The sequence below is a fragment of the Aegilops tauschii genome, chromosome 3 (assembly GCF_002575655.3).
Source record: "Aegilops tauschii subsp. strangulata cultivar AL8/78 chromosome 3, Aet v6.0, whole genome shotgun sequence".
NCBI lineage: Eukaryota > Viridiplantae > Streptophyta > Magnoliopsida > Poales > Poaceae > Aegilops > Aegilops tauschii.
Window position 1 is genome coordinate 589,387,881 of NC_053037.3, and position 12,461 is coordinate 589,400,341.

Consider the following 12,461-nt stretch of genomic DNA (forward strand, 5'->3'; position numbering starts at 1 on the left):
TGAACTTCTATTAATTTGGTCACTTAATTATCTATTCATGATGTTCTGTAATGGTTTTTGACACACTTAATTATATATAATGCACGCAGATGAACCGGCAATGGATGTACGGTGACAGACACACCTCCGAGTACATTAAGGGCGTGCATGATTTTCTCGAAGTGGCTGAGGCAAACAAGCAGAATGGTTTTATGTGTTGTCCATGCCCTATATGTGGGAATGCAAAGTCTTACTCTGACCGGAAAATCCTTCACACCCACCTGCTTTACAAGGGTTTCATGCCACACTATAATGTTTGGACGAGGCACGGAGAAATAGGGGTTATGATGGAAGACGGCGAAGAAGAAGAGGACGATGACAACTATGTGCCCCCTGAATACGGTGATGCTGCAACGGGGGAAGGTGCTGAAGATCAAGAGGAACCAGACGATGTGCCCAATGATGCTGCAAGGGGGGAAGCTGCTGAAGATCAAGAGGAACCAGTGCCCGATGATGATGATCTCCGCCGGGTCATTGTCGATGCAAGGACGCAATGCGAAAGTCAAAAGGAGAAGCTGAAGTTCGATCGCATGTTAGAGGATCACAAAAAAGGGTTGTACCCCAATTGCGAAGATGGCAACACAAAGCTCGGTACCGTACTGGAATTGCTGCAGTGGAAGACAGAGAATGCTGTGCCTGACAAAGGATTTGAGAAGCTATTGAAATATATTGAAGAAGAAGCTTCCAAAGGATAACAAATTGCCCGACAGTACATACGCAGCAAAGAAGGTCGTATGCCCTCTAGGATTGGAGGTGCAGAAGATACATGCATGCCCTAATGACTGCATCCTCTACCGTGGTGCGTACAAGGATCTGAACGCATGCCCGGTATGCGGTGCATTGCGGTATAAGATTAGACGAGATGACCCTGGTGATGTTGACGGCGAGCCCCCCAGGAAGAGGGTTCCTGCGAAGGTGATGTGGTATGCTCCTATAATACCACGGTTGAAACGTCTGTTCAGAAACGAAGAGCATGCCAAGTTGATGCGATGGCACAGTGAGGACCGTAAGAAAGACGGGAAGTTGAGAGCACCCGCTGACGGGTCGCAGTGGAGAAAAATCGAGAGAAAGTACTGGGCTGAGTTTGCAGCTGACCCAAGGAACGTATGGTTTGGTTTAAGTGCGGATGGCATTAATCCTTTCGGGGAGCAGAGCAGCAATCACAACACCTGGCCCGTGACTCTATGTATGTATAACCTTCCTCCTTGGATGTGCATGAAGCGGAAGTTCATTATGATGTCAGTTCTCATCCAACGCCCTAAGCAACCCGGCAACGACATTGATGTGTACCTAAGGCCATTAGTTGAAGAACTTTTACAGCTGTGGAATGGAAACGGTGTACGTATGTGGGATGAGCACAAACAGGAGGAATTTAACCTGCACGCGTTGCTGTTTGTAACCATCAACGATTGGCCCGCTCTCAGTAACCTTTCAGGACAGACAAACAAGGGATACCACGCATGCACGCACTGTTTAGATGACACTGAAAGTATATACCTGGACAAATGCAGGAAGAATGTGTACCTGGGCCATCGTCGATTTCTTCCGACCAACCATCAATGTCGAAAGAAAGGCAAGCATTTCAAAGGCGAGGCAGATCACCGGAAGAAGCCCGCCATGCGTACCGGTGATCACGTACTTGCTATGGTCAATGATTTACACATAATCTTTGGAAAGGGTCCCGGCGGACTAGCTGTTCTGAATGACGCTGAGGGACACGCACCCATGTGGAAGAAGAAATCTATATTTTGGGACCTACCCTACTGGAAAGAGCTAGAGGTCCGCTCTTCAATCGACGTGATGCACGTGACGAAGAACCTTTGCGTGAACCTGCTAGGCTTCTTGGGTGTGTATGGGAGACAAAAGATACACCTGAGGCACGGGAGGACCTGCAACGTTTGCACGAAAAAGACGGCATGCCTTCGAAGCAGTATGAAGGTCCTGCCAGCTACGCTCTTACGAAAGAAGAGAAAGAAATCTTCTTTGAATGCCTGCTCAGTATGAAGGTCCCGACTGGCTTCTCGTCGAATATAAAGGGAATAATAAATATGCCAGAGAAAAGTTTCAGAACCTAAAGTCTGATGACTGCCACGTGATTATGACGCAACTGCTTCCGGTTGCATTGAGGGGGCTTCTACCGGAAAACGTCCGATTAGCGATTGTGAAGCTATGTGCATTCCTCAATGCAATCTCTCAGAAGGTGATCGATCCAGAAATCGTACCAAGGCTAAGGAGTGATGTGGCGCAATGTCTTGTCAGTTTCGAGCTGGTGTTCCCACCATCCTTCTTCAATATCATGACGCACGTCCTAGTTCATCTAGTCGACGAGATTGTCATTCTGGGGGCCGTATTTCTACACAATATGTTCCCCTTTGAGAGGTTCATGGGAGTCCTAAAGAAATATGTCCGTAACCGCGCTAGGCCAGAAGGAAGCATCTCCATGGGCCATGAAACAGAGGATGTCATTGGGTTTTGTGTTGACTTCATTCCTGGCCTTAAGAAAATAGGTCTCCCTAAATCGCGGTATGAGGGGAGACTGACTGGAAAAGGCACGCTTGGATGGGACTCAATAATATGCAGGGATGGATATTCTTGGTCTCAAGAACACTACACAGTTCTACAGAACTCTACCTTGGTGACCCCGTATGTTTGTGAACACAAGAACAGTCTGCGCTCCAAACACCCGGAGCAGTGTGACGACTGGATTACATGTGAACACATCAGGACTTTCAGCAGTTGGTTGGAAACACGTCTCAGAGGTGACACCACTGTTTGTGATGAGTTGTACTCATTGTCCAGGGGACCATCTTCGACTGTATTGACTTACAAAGGATACGAGATAAATGGGAATACATTTTACACGATCGCCCAAGATCAAAAGAGCACCAACCAAAACAGCGGTGTCCGCTTTGATGCAGCAACCGAGAGGGGAAAGGACACATATTATGGTTACATAATGGACATATGGGAACTTGACTATGGACATGATTTTAAGGTCCCTTTGTTTAAGTGCAAATGGGTCAATCTGTCAGGAGGCGGGGTACAGGTAGACCCACAGTACGGAATGACAACAGTGGATCTGAACAATCTTGGGTACACTGACGAACCGTTCGTCCTAGCCAATGATGTGGCACAGGTTATCTATGTGAAGGACATGTCTACCAGACCGAGAAAAAGAAAAGATAAGGAAGCGAATACATCATACGATGAGCCAAACCGCCACATAGTTCTTTCAGGAAAAAGGGACATTGTGGGAGTGGAGGGCAAGACAGACATGTCTGAAGATTATGAAAAGTTTCATGAAATTCCTCCCTTCAAAGTCAAGGCTGACCCAAGCATCCTGATAAACGATGAAGATTATCCATGGTTACGGCGCAATAAGCAAATGACACAAGCGAAGAAAAACTGAAGACTTTCTCCCGCAACTATTATGATGATACCATGCCAACTTTGTAACAGACGAGTATGATACCATTGTCCGTTTTGTACACGAAGTGCATCTACTTTTTGCCGTAACCCTCTCAACTTTCTTGCACATGCTATGTGGATGAAATGATGATACCATGCCAACTTTCAACCTTTTCGGAGTTCATTTGAAATGCTTTTCAATTTTAGGGTCTTATAGCTCAAAATAATTAGTAAATGCATGAAAAATAACAAATGAAGTCAGAAAGGGTTGAAAATTGATGAGATGTGGCTTTGAATGGTGCTTGAACACACAAAAAGTCAGGAGTTCAAATAAGTTTTAAAAAATGAAATCCCTTTGTAACAGACGAGTTTCCGTATGAAATCCTGATACTTCGAAAGATATTGTCCGTTTTGTACACGAAGTGCATCTAGTTTTTGCCGTAACCCTCTCAACTTTCTTGCACATGCTATGTGGATGAAATGATGATACCATGCCAACTTTCAACCTTTTCAGAGTTCATTTGAAATGCTTTTCAATTTTAGGGTCTTATAGCTCAAAAGAATCAGTAAATGCATGAAAAATGATGCATGAAAAATAACAAATAAAATAAATAAGTAATTAGAAACAAAATAATATAAACTTTAATAAAATATATAAGTAGAAACAAAATAAAATAAACTTTAATAACATAAATAAAATTTATGAAACCAAAATTATCAAAGTATTTTCTGTTCAAAACATTATAAGCAACCTCTAGTATTATTGAAACTAAAATTATATAAAATTGATGCAAATAAAATTATCGAAGTATTTTCTGTTCAAAATCATTGAAAGCAAAAATAATTTTCATAAAGAACTTTTTTTGTTAGAAACTTTAATAGCAAAAAGAATTATCATAAAGTAAAATAAATAAGTAATTAGAAACAAAATAAAATAAATAAGTTTTTTGTTGTAAGTAGAAACAAAACAAAATAAATAAAGCAAAAAAGAAAACAAAAAAAAGGCAAAAAATAAAAATTATGCCACCTACTGGGCCACCACGGCCTGAATACGACTAGAAACCCATCCATGGGCCAGGATTCAGGCCCGCAGAAGGCTCAGTAGGCCCACAGGCATGTACAGAGAGGTTAGGCCCGTAAGCCTGCTTTAGAGAGGAGCTCGACAGCTCAGGCGCACCGCACCTTATAAACAGGTGCGGCTCTCTCTCAGCTAGCGAGGTGGGACTAAACTTTTGACGCGGGGCAGCACAAGGCCTTTGGTCCTGGTTGGTGCCACCAACCGGGACTAAAGGGGGGCATGCGTACCGGTTCGTGCCACCAACCGGGACCAATGCCCCCCTTTAGTCACGGTTGGTGCCACCAACCGGGACCAAAGGCCGCCGCTTCCCGCCCTTTGGGCTGCTAAAAAGAGGGCTTTGGTCCCGGTTGGTGGCACCAACCGGAACTAATGCCCACCTTTAGTCCCGGTTGGTGCCACGAACCGGGACTAAAGGCTTTGCTATATAAGTTCACATTTAGGAAATTTTCACTCTCACCTAGCAGTTGCCGCCCCGACGACGCCGACGCCGCCAGGCTGCCCCGACGCCGCCCGCCGCCCCGACGCCGCCAGGCAGCCCCGACGCCGCCCGCCGCCCCCGCCGTCGCCGTCGCCGTCGCCCGTGCCCGTCGTCGCTCGCGCCCTCGCCTGTGACGCCCGGATAATTAAGCTACAGTAACCTCTACTAATGATGCCACGTCAGAACGGTTACTGTTGATAAACTCGCGTTGATTCAAACCACGTTCAAAATTCAAAATTTTAAATTAAAGTCAAAGTATTTTTTTCTTCAAACTACAAAACAAAAGTGTTCATAATTTGGCAAATGTTCTCTAAGAATTTGTCATGATGAAACCAACCTCTTTTGTATTTCCAAAATGCCCCTGGGATTTAACTTATTGATCCAGCAACAATTAAAATTGGCCTTTCCAAATTTCTAAAAATTGGTTAGACAACTCCTTTTGGCCCCAAACTTTTTGTGTCATCTAATATTGTTGTGCCTGATTTATGTGCAAAGTTTCATAAGTAACAAAACTCATTTGCTAGCTAGAATAAATAGAAAACAGTAGCGAGAGTGTAAAACAGTAAAAGAATAAAAATGAATAAAGCCTATTGTGCCACTAGGCCATAAGTGGCCTCAGCACACAAGGCCCAGCCCACCAAGAGCCATCCTCCTCCCTGTTCACAACAAGAGGTCGTGGCACGCATCCGACCACCATGGCTGCGGCTGTGGATGCGTGTTGGACATCCCGCGGCTTACCCCGGCGCCTACTTGACGCCCCGAGCCTCCCTCTCCCTCCCTGGTAACCCTAGTCCACAAATCCCCCTCTCCCTCGCTCATATCCGATGAACTGGAAGAGGCTGAGCTCGCGGTCGTCGTCATCATCGTCGATCCCGCGGCCACTGGCCTCCATTCGTCGCGCCAAGACGTCGAGGAACTCCGCCATCGCCGTCTCCGTCGCCCTCGCCTATCGGTTAGAGCTCGGACGACCTACTACCTCGCCATCACGCGGTCTTCTCTGCCATGACAGCCGCATCTTGTTGATGAGTGCGATGCGTCCGGCCACCTCGAGTCGTCCTCGGGCCGTCCCTGCAATGGCAGTGAGCTCCTGTTCGAGTCCCCTCCTCCCCCTCTCGAATCCATTCCGTAGGCCGTCGTAAGCCACTGCCGTCGATCTCGCGCTCACCAACCGTCATCCGTCATGGCTACGAGCTCGTCGTGGCCGTGCCTTCCCCCGCGTCCCTGTCCGCCCCAGTCTGCGCCCTCGCGCGTGCGCATCTGCACGGGGTCGCGCCCCCTGCTCTGCGTGCTTGCCCTGCTGCTGCTCCTCGGCATCGGCTGCGCCGCAGCCTCGCGCTCGGCCATGCCCGTGTCGCCCAAGCTCCGGCCGTTGGCCGCGGTCCGCCCTCGCGCCTCGTGCCATGACGCCCGGTATGCGCTCCCTGGCCACGACAGGCCGCGCACCGGCCGTCCCCTGGCCGCACCCCGCCGCTCCCGTCGTCGTGCGTTGCGCCCGCAACTGCTACTTTTCGCCGCTGCCTGCTGCGCTTAACTGCTTGTGCCGCTGCTCTCTGCTGCTGTTTATTACTGCTGTATCTGCTAGTTGCTGTTACTGCTGCTTCGTGCTTAGGCCACTGCTACGCTGCTCTGTTGCTGGTACTGCTGCTGCCCACTACCACCGGCTGCTGCTGCTACCGGCCATGGCCAAGTGTGTTGTGTGGTGTGTGTGCAGCGTATGTGTGGCTGGCTTTTGCCACAACCGTGTGTGGCCGGCCCTTTGCTAGCTTACGGGCTAATCCCTAGTTAAACAAGCCCCTTTGTTAGACTAATTTATATTAGACTTAGTTTTAGTTGTACCCTATGACATGTGGGACAGCCCCTGTAAAACAGAAAAAAGAACGAAAAGAAAATAATAATAATAATAATAATAATAATAATAATAATAAAATATATTAAAAATAATTAATTAATTAAAGAATTAATTAACCTAATTAATTTTTGATTGATTAAACTAATCTAATAACTAAACTAATTAAACTGTTAGTTAATTAATTAATCAGTCAATGACAGGTGGGTCCCGCACGTCAGTTTGACCCAGTCAACGCCCTGTTGATTGCTGACGTCATGATGACGTCAGCAGGCACTATTCTGGATAATGTTGAATTAAATAAATTAAATAAATTTTAAAATGATTTAAAACTTTAGAAAATCATATAAAATAAACCGTAGCTCAGATGAAAATACTTTCTACATGAAAGTTGCTCAGAACGACGAGACGAATCCGGATACGCAGCCCGTTCGTCCGCCACACATCCGTAGCATAGCAAACCTGTAACATTTCACCTCCGGTTCATCTGTCCGAAAACGCGAAACACCGGGGATACTTTCCCGGATGTTTCCCCTTCCGCCGGTATCACCTATCCCTATGTTAGGTCACCCCTAGCACAACGTATCGCCGCGTCTTGCTTTGTGTTACTTTTGATTGCTCTGTTATTTATGGTGTTCCCCCTCCTTTACTTCTTTCCGGTAGACCCTGAGACTGCCGGCGACCCCCAGTTCGATTACGGTGTTGACGACCCCTCCTACTTGCCAGAGCAACCAGGCAAGCCCCCCCCTTGATCACCAGATATCGCCTACTCTACTCTCTACTACTTGCATTAGAGTAGTGTAGCATGTTACTACTTTCGATATCCTATTCTGATGCATAGCCTATCCTTACTACTACTGTTGTTACCTTTACCTGCAATCCTACATGCTTAGTCTAGGATGCTAGATTTCCATCAGTGGCCCTACATTCTTGTCCGTCTGCTGTGCTATACTATCGGGCCGTGATCACCTGGGCGGTGAACACGGGCATATACTTATATACTATATACATGACACATGTGATGATTAAAGTTGGGTCGGCTCGTAGGAGTACCCGCAAGTGGATCTTTGTGGCGGAGCGACAGGGCAGGTTGAGACCGCCTAGGTGAGAGGTGGGCCTGGCCCTGGTCGGCGTTCGCGGATACTTAACACGCTTAACGAGATCTTGGTATTTGATCTGAGTCTGGCCATTTGGTCTATACGCACTAACCATCTACGTGGGAGTAGTTATGGGTATCCCGACGTCGTGGTATCAGCCGAAGCTCTTTTGACGTCAGCGACTCAGTGGCGCGCGCCGGATTGGACTGGAACGCCACTAGGCTAGGTCTGCTTCCGGCCGCGTATGCAACGTGCAGGTGTGCATAGGGCGATGGGCCCAGACCCCTGCGCGCATAGGTTTAGACCGGCGTGCTGGCCTCTCTGTTGAGCCTAGGTGGGGCTGCGACGTGTTGATCTTACGAGGCCGGGCATGACCCAGAAAAGTGTGTCCGGCCAAATGGGATCGAGCGTGTTGGGTTATGTGGTGCACCCCTGCAGGGAAGTTTATCTATTCGAATAGCCGTGTCCCTCGGTAAAAGGACGACCCGGAGTTGTACCTTGAGCTTATGACAACTAGAACTGGATACTGAATAAAATACACCCTTCCAAGTGCCAGATACAACCCGGTGATCGCTCTCTAACAGGGCGACGAGGAGAGGATTGCCGGGTAGGTTTATGCTATGCGATGCTACTTGGAGGACTTCAATCTACTCTCTTCTATATGCTGCAAGATGGAGATGTCCAGAAGCGTAGTCTTCGACAGGACTAGCTATCTCCCTCTTATTCCGGCATTCTGCAGTTCAGTCCTCTGATATGCCCCTTTACACAATTACCCATGCATATGTAGTGTAGCTCCTTGCTTGCGAGTACTTTGGATGAGTACTCACGGTTGCTTTTCTCCCTCCTTTCCCCTTTCTATACCGGATTGCCGCAACCAGATGCTGGAGTTCAGGAGCCAGACGCCACCGTCGACGACGACACCTACGACACTGGAGGTGCCTACTACTACGTGCAGGCCGCTGACGATGACCAGGAGTAGTTAGGAGGTCCCAGGCAGGAGGCCTTGCCTTTTCGATCGTTGCTACTTTTGTGCTAGCCTTCTTAAGGCAAACTTGTTTAACTTATGTCTGTACTCAGATATTGTTGCTTCCGCTGACTCGTCTATGATCGAGCACTTGTATTCGAGCCCTCGAGGCCCCTGGCTTGTATTATAATGCTTGTATGACTTATTTATGTTGTAGAGTTGTGTTGTGATATCTTCCCGTGAGTCCTTGATCGTGATCGTACACATTTGCGTGCATGATTAGTGTACGGTCAAATCGGGGGCGTCACAAGTTGGTATCAGAGCCGATTGCCTGTAGGAGTCCCCTTTCCAACTCCTTAGCCGAAGTCGAGTCTAGTCATTGAAAAACTTTTACTAACATGGCTGTGTGGCTTACGGGCCCACGTCGCCATTAGGTGGTATTAGGATCTTTTACTCCTTGTCTATACTCTGGGACTCTGATCTCTCTTCTATTCGGGTTAATTGAATTTTGCTAAATCTGACATTAGGATCTCGTTGTCACTTTCACCCGGAGAGCCCCTTATTACTGATGATCGTCTGCTGCACGTGAAGACCCTGAAGATACTCTCCGCTGATAACCCGAGAACTTGTGTTCATCGCTTTTGCAATTCCCTTTCATCGATAAACTCCTATGGATAACCACGTATACTCGCCATTCATACATTGTTTCCCAGTTGATCTTGTTATTACAAGATACCCCGAAATTCTCTCTGTTGTTCCGAGAATCCTTTGAGCTTACTACCTTACTGTTCTTTGTCACCTGAATACCCCTACGGATAATCCTCGCACTTACCGAGTATCCGCTCATCCCCAGTTGATTCAAGTATATCACAAAAGTGTTCAGAATAACATTCGATCTTTCGAAAATCCTCAGGAGCCTATTGCTCTTGAAATTCTTGCTTACTAGCATTATGATTAATCCCATAAGTCTCGAAATCTTATTAGCACCCCTTGTCATTATCTTTTTGAGTCCATTGATTCAATATGTTGCGAATGCTCGCAATCCTCAATCAGATTCTAGAATTCATCCTTCCGGCTCAGACCTCATTTTTAACATGAGCTGGATCTCGACCTATCAAATTGCCATCGATTGTACCCCTAAGCCTACTCAACTTATCCATCCTTGATCAGAGCGTTGCTTCTGACCCCCTGATTTGGAAATCATAATTCTTTTGCATTTGAACTTTGAGTTAGTCAGTTGTTTCTATAATCAGATCTCCTTGCATTCTTCTTCCTCTGGTTGAGTACCGATGCTCACATCAGATCCCTTGTGGACCATCGGTTCCTTTGTTGGATTTTATCCGACAGTGTCCTTCCTATTGAATAACCTTGTGAGCCTTTCCATGGGTATATAATGCCTTTGGTAAATTGTATCCTCTGTTTTGTCAACCATGCTCTGTTTTCGAGCTGGTGGTATTTACTATTGAAGCTGGTGGTATATGTTTCCACGATACCCTGACGGGTTGAACCTATGCCTTCCTTAATATGTGTGAACTCAGAAGTTTTCACGAGTCGTACTCATCTGGTATTTCACCAGGTAAAACTTTCAACACTAATGCCTTTACCAAAGCGAGGAGTGAATGGAAGGTTATACATTGAAGAAGTGGGAGTCGACCTTGAACCTTGCGTTCATGCCCATGGACACGATGTATAACTTATCATGGAAGCTGCTTGTAAAAATAATTACCCCCCTTGTTATAAGTTCATCTTGTATCCGTGGTTCGATCATTTATGATCGTGGTTTCTGACCATGTTCTCCTTTAAATACCATTTCTCGTGCAAGTTTGAGCACTTGTCTTCTGCAGAGTAATACCCCAGTCCAACCTCTACTTTGATTTGTCGTCGAGTATTACCCCCTTGGTATCTCAAGATTATCACGGAACTGCATAACTTCTTATGAGTTCTTCATCAAGTGCTACATTCTCCTGATTCCAATTTTTTCACGGGCTTCGAGTTTTAAAACACTCAAAACCACCGATAACTGAATCGAGTCCGCACTGCGATTAAACAACTCTTAGTAATCTTCTTTACTTATGAGTTTGTACCCGATCACATCATTCCTAGCCTGATTGGCTACATCATTATCGTGCCGATTTTAACTGTGCTACCTGGTTTTTATTCCCGGAGCACCACTTTCGACGATGAGCTAAGCTTACGTCGATTTTCCTCGTCATATCATTTCGCCTTGAACAACAAGCTTGATTTCGAGTTTGTGTCGTACCCCTGGTTCCAATAACTTTTCGCTTCATCGTTCCTTTGACTTGATGTCATCGCCGATCGATTACCTCTTCATAAATTCTCGCTACAAATGTGTCGTGAACATCATCAACATTCTGAGCTCTTCCAAGATATCTATCGAATTCTGGATGAGAAATACCATCCTTGCCCTCGATGATTTGTTTTATCATCGACCATTTTATTGCCTTCCATTCAACACAAACTTGTTCGTGTTTTGTGTTGTACCTTGATTTCCTTGCTATCTAGCTTATGATATGTTCTACCTTGGAGTATTACCATCTTTTATGTCAAGAATGTCGTAAGAATTTCACCACCTCGTATGACATCTTGGTACAGTGATACTTCTCCCCATCACCATTCTTTCTTGGTCCCCGTGTAGTTTCTAAACGGAATACCGACAAATGGTTTGTGATGTGTAGATTCTAAACTTCTAGCAACCCTATTGCTTTGAAGTTATTGGTCTATAGTTTCATTCTACGTCTATGGCTTAATGAATCATCATTCGAACATTGATCGTGCTACCTAGCCCATATTTCGAGTGCACATTTCAACCAATGTTTAACTGTGTATGTTTTCCTCGAGCATACATCATTAAGTCGATCTAGCTAATGTTATCTGCTTGTTCACATAGTTGTGGAAATCCATCTTTTGGAAGTCTCAATGGATTGTCGCTGAGTCAATCAGTCACCTCCTCACCTCTCCTTGGGTTAATGATGAACTCTTGTTTCGGAACTTGCTTTCATAGTTCATTTCCCGAGAATCTTACAATGTCATCCCATCAATTTGTGTTGCACCTTTCTTCTCAGGCATCCTAAGTCTGAGTTATCCTAACACCAATCAGATCTGAATCTCGGTCAGATATGATGGTTGGAACATATTTCCAAGAGTTATTACATTGGTCTTTATATGGCCCGGTAAGGTGATGTCATGCCTAGCACACCTGGCCGGAGGACCTATTGTTATAGTTTCCTTTTTGGCAAGGTTAGTCATTCTTCCGTGAGGAAATTGTAAGACTTATTCTATAAGTTGTTCCTGATGGATCCTTTTTGTTTCCAAAGTCTGATCTTCACCTGTTGACCATGTCAATGCTATCTCGAAGCATGTCTATGGTACTCCGATTTTCAATAGGAACATTTGAAGCCCAATGCTAAATGTTTCCTGCTCAATTATCCAAACACCGCTGTATGGGTAATGTCATGAAAATTCTCTCCCGTACCTAAAGAGTTTTCTACATTATATCATGTCATGGATATCATGCTCTGCTTGTCCTTGGG